Raw genomic sequence first — 7329 nt, forward strand, 5'->3', positions numbered from 1 at the left:
GATTTGATGAGGTGGCAGCCTGTATCTGCGCAATACCACATCATCAGGTATCCCAAAAAGGGTGACACGGGTACGGTAAATTGGTGGCCTTGCACGCCTCCGTTGCCTTGGAGGATGAGGAGCCGGTTGGGGTGGGAGGGCTTCCGCCGGTTGGGGTGGGAGGGCTTCCGTACCAACATATATGGCCATCTGCATCTTCAAATGAAGGTAGGAAACATTAAAACACACAATCAATTAACAACACACATTGCCCCAATAAAAATTCTGTGTATGGCAGTTCAAACACTTACTTCAGGAGCGTACTCCATATCTTCATGATGAAAAACAGGAACAAACACAATATAAATTTAAATGAAAGCACATTTACCTACGTAGCTACAACATTGTTTTCCATGAAACCAACAAAACAAAACAAAAAGAAACAGGCAAAAATGAACACAAAATTACTAGTTTATAATACTCAACAATATATGATTAACCTACAAAGTATGGACTACTACAAAACAAACCTATCAAATTCAGTAAACAATGTCAACGACATGTAACTTACAAACTAAACAAATTTCTCTGACGTCCTAGTGGATGCTGGGTACTCCGTAAGGACCATGGGAATAGACGGGCTCCGCAGGAGACTGGGCACTCTTAAAAGAAAGATTAGGTACTATATCTGGTGTGCACTGGCTCCTCCCTCTATGCCCCTCCTCCAGACCTCAGTTAGAATCTGTGCCCGGCCAGAGCTGGATGCACCTAGTGGGCTCTCCTGAGCTTACTAGAAAATAAAGTATTTGTTAGGTTTTTTATTTTCAGTGAGATCTGCTGGCAACAGACTCACTGCTACGTGGGACTTAGGGGAGAGAAGCAAACCTACCTGCTTGCAGAAATCTTGTGCTTCTAAGGCTACTGGACACCATTAGCTCCAGAGGGATTGAACACAGGGCCCGACCTCGATCGTCCGTTCCCGAAGCCACGCCGCCGTCCCCCTTGCAGAGCCAGAAGACGGATGATTCCGGGAGAAAATCGGCGGCTGAAGACTCCGGTCTTCAATAAGGTAGCGCACAGCACTGCAGCTGTGCGCCATTGCTCCCACAGCACACCACACGCTCCGGTCACTGGTGGGTGCAGGGCGCTGGGGGGGGGGGGGGGGGGCGCCCTGGGCTGCAATTTGTATACCTTTCTTGGCAAAATGGACATAATACAGTTCTAAACTGTATATGTGCCTAATCCCCCGCCATAAATATTATTAATAAAGGGGGAGAAGCCCGCCGCTGAAGGGGCGGGGCTATCTTCCTCAGCACAGCCAGCGCCATTTTCTCTTCACAGCTCCGCTGGAAGGATGCTCCCCAGGCTCTCCCCTGCAGTATACACTACGGAAAGGGTAAAAAAGAGAGGGGGGGCACTTAAATTTAGGCGCAATTGTGATAATAAGCAGCTATTGGGGGAAAATTCACTTTGTATTAGTGTAAATCCCTCTGTTATATAGCGCTCTGGTGTGTGCTGGCATACTCTCTCTCTGTCTCCCCAAAGGACTTTGTGGGGTCCTGTCCACAGTCAGAGCATTCCCTGTGTGTGTGTGTGCGGTGTGTCGGTACGGCTGTGTCGACATGTTTGATGAGGACGCTTACGTGGAGGCGGAGCAGGAGCCGATAAGTGTGATGTCGCCCCCTGCGGGGCCGACACCAGAGTGGATGGATATGTGGAAGGTATTAACCGACAGTGTCAACTCCTTGCATAAAAGGTTCGATGACGTAACAGCTTTGGGACAGCCGGCATCTCAGCCCGCGCCTGCCCAAGCGTCTCAGAGGCCTTCAGGGGCTCAAAAACGCCCGCTACCTCAGATGGCAGACACAGATGTCGACACGGAGTCTGACTCCAGTGTCGACGAGGATGAGACAAATGTACAATCCACAAGGGCCATCCGATGCATGATTACGGCAATGAAAAATGTGTTGCACATTTCTGACATTAACCCGGTTACCACAAAAAATGGTATTATGTTTGTGGAGAAAAAGCAGTGTCTCGGATCTCGTGTCCACAGCAACAGCTGGGAAGTCGACTTTTTTTCCTCAGGTTCCCTCACAGCCTAAGAAAGCACCGTATTATCAAGTACAGTCCTTTCGGCCCCAGAAAGGCAAGCGGGTCAGAGGCGCATCCTTTCTGCCCAGAGGCAGGGGTAGAGGGAAAAAGCTGCACCAGACAGCCAGTTCCCCGGAACAAAAATCCTCCCCTGCTTCCACTAAGTTCACCGCATGACGCTGGGGCTCCACAGGTGGAGCCAGGTGCGGTGGGGGCCCGTCTACGGAACTTCAGCGACCAGTGGGTTCGCTCACAGGTGGATCTCTGGGTTCTACAAGTGGTATCTCAGGGATACAAGCTGGAGTTCGAGACGTCTCCCCCTCGCCGTTACCTCAAATCAGCCTTGCCAGCTACTCCCAAGGAAAGGGAGGTAGTACTGGCGGCAATTCACAAGCTGTACCTCCAGCAGGTGATAATCAAAGTTCCCCTCCTTCAACAGGGACGGGGTTACTATTCCACAATCTTTGTGGTACCGAAACCAGACGGTTCGGTGAGACCCATTCTAAATTTGAAATCCTTGAACACTTATATAAGGAAGTTCAAGTTCAAAATGGAATCGCTCAGGGCGGTTATTGCAAGGCTGGAAGAGGGGGATTTTATGGTATCACTGGACATCAAGGATGCTTATCTACATGTCCCCATTTACCCACCTCACCAGGAGTACCTCCGATTTGTGGTACAGGACTGCCATTACCAATTCCAGACGTTGCCGTTTGGTCTGTCCACGGCACCGAGGGTATTTACCAAGGTAATGGCCGAAATGATGATACTCCTTCGAAAGAAGGGAGTTATAATTATCCCGTACTTGGACGATCTCCTTATAAAGGCAAGGTCCATGGAGCAGTTGTTGGTCGGAGTAGCACTATCTCAGGAAGTGCTACAACAGCACGGCTGGATTCTGAATATCCCAAAGTCGCAGCTGGTTCCTACGACGCGTCTGCTGTTCTTGGGTATGATTCTGGACACAGAACAGAAGAAAGTGTTTCTCCCGGAGGAGAAGGCCAAGGAGTTGTCATCTCTGGTCAGAGACCTCCTGAAACCAAAACAGGTGTCGGTGCATCACTGCACGCGAGTCCTGGGAAAGATGGTAGCTTCTTACGAAGCAATTCCCTTCGGCAGGTTCCATGCAAGGATCTTTCAGTGGGATCTGTTAGACAAGTGGTCCGGATCGCATCTTCAGATGCATCGGTTGATCACCCTGTCCCCGAGGGCCAGGGTGTCTCTGCTGTGGTGGCTGCAGAGTGCTCATCTTCTCGAGGGCCGCAGATTCGGCATTCAGGACTGGGTCCTGGTGACTACGGATGCAAGCCTCCGAGGTTGGGGGGCAGTCACTCAGGGAAGAAACTTCCAAGGACAATGGTCGAGTCAGGAGACTTCCCTACACATAAATATTCTGGAACTAAGGGCCATTTACAATGCCCTATGTCAAGCAAAACCCCTGCTTCAAAACCAGCCGGTGCTGATTCAGTCAGACAACATCACGGCGGTCGCCCATGTAAACCGACAGGGCGGCACAAGAAGCAGGAGGGCAATGGCAGAAGCCACAAGGATTCTCCGCTGGGCGGAAAATCACGTGATAGCACTGTCAGCAGTGTTCATTCTGGGAGTGGACAACTGGGAAGCAGACTTCCTCAGCAGGCACGACCTCCACCCGGGAGAGTGGGGACTTCATCCAGAAGTCTTCCTGCTGATTGTAAATCGTTGGGAAAGGCCACAGGTGGACATGATGGCGTCCCGCCTCAACAAAAAGCTAAAAGATATTGCGCCAGGTCAAGGGACCCTCAGGCGATAGCTGTGGACGCTCTAGTGACACCGTGGGTGTACCAGTCGGTTTATGTGTTCCCTCCTCTTCCTTTCATACCAAAGGTACTGAGGATAATAAGAAAGAGAGGAGTAAGAACTATACTCATCGTTCCGGATTGGCCAAGAAGAACTTGGTACCCGGAACTACAAGAAATGATCTCAGAGGACCCTTGGCCTCTGCCGCTCCGACAGGACATGCTACAGCAGGGGCCCTGTCTGTTCCAAGACTTACTGCGGCTGCGTTTGACGGCATGGCGGTTGAACGCCGGATCCTGATGGAAAGGGGCATTCCGGTTGAAGTCATTCCTACGCTGATAAAAGCTAGGAAGGATGTGACAGCAAAACATTATCACCGCATATGGCGAAAATATGTTGCTTGGTGTGAGGCCATGAAGGCCCCAACAGAGGAACTTCAGTTGGGTCGATTTCTGCACTTCCTACAGTCAGGAGTGACTATGGGCCTAAAATTGGGATCCATAAAAGTCCAGATTTCGGCCCTGTCTATTTTCTTTCAAAATGAACTGGCTTCACTGCCTGAAGTTCAGACGTTTGTTAAGGGAGTGCTGCATATTCAGCCCCCTTTTGTGCCTCCAGTGGCACCTTGGGATCTCAACGTAGTGTTGGATTTCCTAAAATCACATTGCTTTGAGCCACTTCAGACCGTGGAGTTGAAGTATCTCACGTGGAAAGTGGTCATGCTTTTGGCCTTGGCTTCGGCTAGGCGTGTGTCAGAATTGGCGGCTTTGTCATGTAAAAGCCCTTATCTGATCTTCCATATGGACAGGGCAGAGTTGAGGACTCGTCCCCAATTTCTCCCAAAGGTGGTATCAGCGTTTCATTTGAACCAACCTATTGTGGTGCCTGCGGCTACTCGGGACTTGGAGGATTCCAAGTTGCTGGACGTAGTCCGGGCCCTGAAAATCTATGTTTCCAGGACGGCTAGAGTCAGAAAAACTGACTCGCTGTTTATCCTGCATGCACCCAACAAGCTGGGTGCTCCTGCTTCTAAGCAGACTATTGCTCGCTGGATCTGTAGCACGATTCAACTTGCACATTCTGCGGCTGGACTGCCGCATCCTAAATCAGTAAAAGCCCATTCCACGAGGAAGGTGGGCTCTTCTTGGGCGGCTGCCCGAGGGGTCTCGGCTTTACAACTTTGCCGAGCTGCTACCTGGTCGGGATCAAACACGTTTGCAAAATTCTACAAGTTTGATACCCTGGCTGAGGAGGACCTTGAGTTTGCTCATTCGGTGCTGCAGAGTCATCCGCACTCTCCCGCCCGTTTGGGAGCTTTGGTATAATCCCCATGGTTCTTACGGAGTACCCAGCATCCACTAGGACGTCAGAGAAAATAAGAATTTACTCACCGGTAATTCTATTTCTCGTAGTCCGTAGTGGATGCTGGGAGCCCGTCCCAAGTGCGGACTTCTGCAATACTTGTATATAGTTATTGCTAAACTATAGGGTTATTGTTCTGAGCCATCTGTTGAATGAGGCTCAGCTGTTGTTCATACTGTTAACTGAGTATAGTTATCACAAGTTGTACGGTGTGATTGGTGTGGCTGGTATGAGTCTTACCCTGGATTCCAAATCCTTTCCTAGTAATGTCAGCTCTTCCGGGCACAGTTTCCCTAACTGAGGTCTGGAGGAGGGGCATAGAGGGAGGAGCCAGTGCACACCAGATATAGTACCTAATCTTTCTTTTAAGAGTGCCCAGTCTCCTGCGGAGCCCGTCTATTCCCATGGTCCTTACGGAGTACCCAGCATCCACTACGGACTACGAGAAATAGAATTACCGGTGAGTAAATTCTTATTATTTCCGCAAAGGAAGAACAAAACAAACTGCCTACTTTAGCTCACCAAATGTTTTTTTCGTAAAAAGTTTTACAAATATGACTATGATAATAGGCCCAAAAACACTGTAACCCCTCCAACACTAGAACAACAATGGACAGGCTACTTACCTGCTCAGAAAAATAAAGATACTCTTTTTATTAAAACACAAATATGGCCTACTTTGGCACTTATCAAGAAAACAAAAAGCAAGAGCAACCTACAAGAGAGAGAAAATGACACTGAGAATAGGCCCAAACACACTGTAACCCCTCCAACACCAGCCCACCATTGGACAGGCTACTTACCTGCTCAGAAAGATAAAGATACTCTTTTGGCACAAACTCAAAGATGGACTACTTTGGCACTTAATAATAAGACAAAATCAAAAAGCAAGAGCAACCTACAAGAGAGAGAAATACACTCTGAGAATAGGCCCAAACACACTGTAACCCCTCCAACACCAGCCCACCATTGGACAGGCTACTTACCTGCTCAGAAAAATAAAGATACTCTTTTGGCACAAACACAAAGATGGCCTACTTTGGCACTTAATAATAAGACAAAATCAAAAAGCAAGAGCAACCTACAAGAGAGAGAAATACACTCTGAGAATAGGCCCAAACACACTGTAACCCCTCCAACACCAACCCACCATTGGACAGGCTACTTACCTGCTCAGAAAAATAAAGATACTCTTTTGGCACAAACTCAAAGATGGCCTACTTTGGCACTTAATAATAAGACAAAATCAAACAGCAAGAGCAACCTACAAGAGAAAGAAATACACTCTGAAAATAGGCCCAAACACACTGTAACCCCTCCAACACCAGCCCACCATTGGACAGGCTACTAACCTGCTCAGAAAAATAAAGATACTCTTTTGGCACAAACTCAAAGATGGCCTACTTTGGCACTTATCAATATGATATCAAATGAATAAGCTACCTAAAACATAAAAAAAATAACACTGAGAATATGCCCAAACACACTGTAACCCCTAGAACGGTAACACTGCAAATTACATGTTAAGCAACTATTATATACTAAGTACAATAATAGGTATCACTTATCCGGCGCTGTGATCTGTGGATCCGCCAGGGTAATACTGGTCAGGCTCACTTTCGGAGTGATATTGGTTATATCTGGATAATATGCAGGCAAAGAAAAAGGGTTTATATAGTGAAGTACAGTAAAAACACCTTTTTAATTTACATATTAATACATATACAAAATGCTGCTCCACATAAAACAAATAAACAGCGAATTCATCCAGCACAGGTATAGTGAGTGCAATTACCAGAATTTTGGTTCAAAACAGCATGAATATAGGCGAGTCCCGGGCACCCTCGATGTTAAGAAATGCTGCAACCAGTTGTCCGGTATCGCCGTCACACATCCGTCCTGGGTGGCCTCTGCTGTCACCTCCGACGCGTTTCCACCCCGGTCTGGGGTCTTTTTCAAGGAGTATGTGAGTGGAGCTGCAAGGCATGTGCAATTTAAACTTCACTTGTCCAATAAAATCCCTCCAAGCGCAACTGATGGCCTTTACATTCATTTCTTAGTGTCTCCCCATTCAGCTGTGGATTGCGGCGCGTCTCCATGGTAACCCGACGTCAC

The 7329-nt window shown here is 48.1% G+C and overlaps 1 long non-coding RNA gene across 1 annotated transcript; it reads right to left on the reverse strand.

Moving 5' to 3' along the window:
* Positions 1–5846: 5846 nt before the first annotated feature.
* On the reverse strand, positions 5847–6291 carry LOC134956980 (uncharacterized). The gene is made up of 3 exons (XR_010186352.1): positions 6201–6291; positions 6018–6112; positions 5847–5929 (listed from the first exon to the last, which is right to left on the reverse strand). It is a non-coding gene; the product is annotated as an uncharacterized LOC134956980 (long non-coding RNA).
* Between the last annotated feature and the right edge of the window lie 1038 nt (positions 6292–7329).

The sequence above is a fragment of the Pseudophryne corroboree genome, chromosome 9 (assembly GCF_028390025.1).
Source record: "Pseudophryne corroboree isolate aPseCor3 chromosome 9, aPseCor3.hap2, whole genome shotgun sequence".
NCBI classification, from domain to species: Eukaryota; Metazoa; Chordata; class Amphibia; order Anura; family Myobatrachidae; genus Pseudophryne; species Pseudophryne corroboree.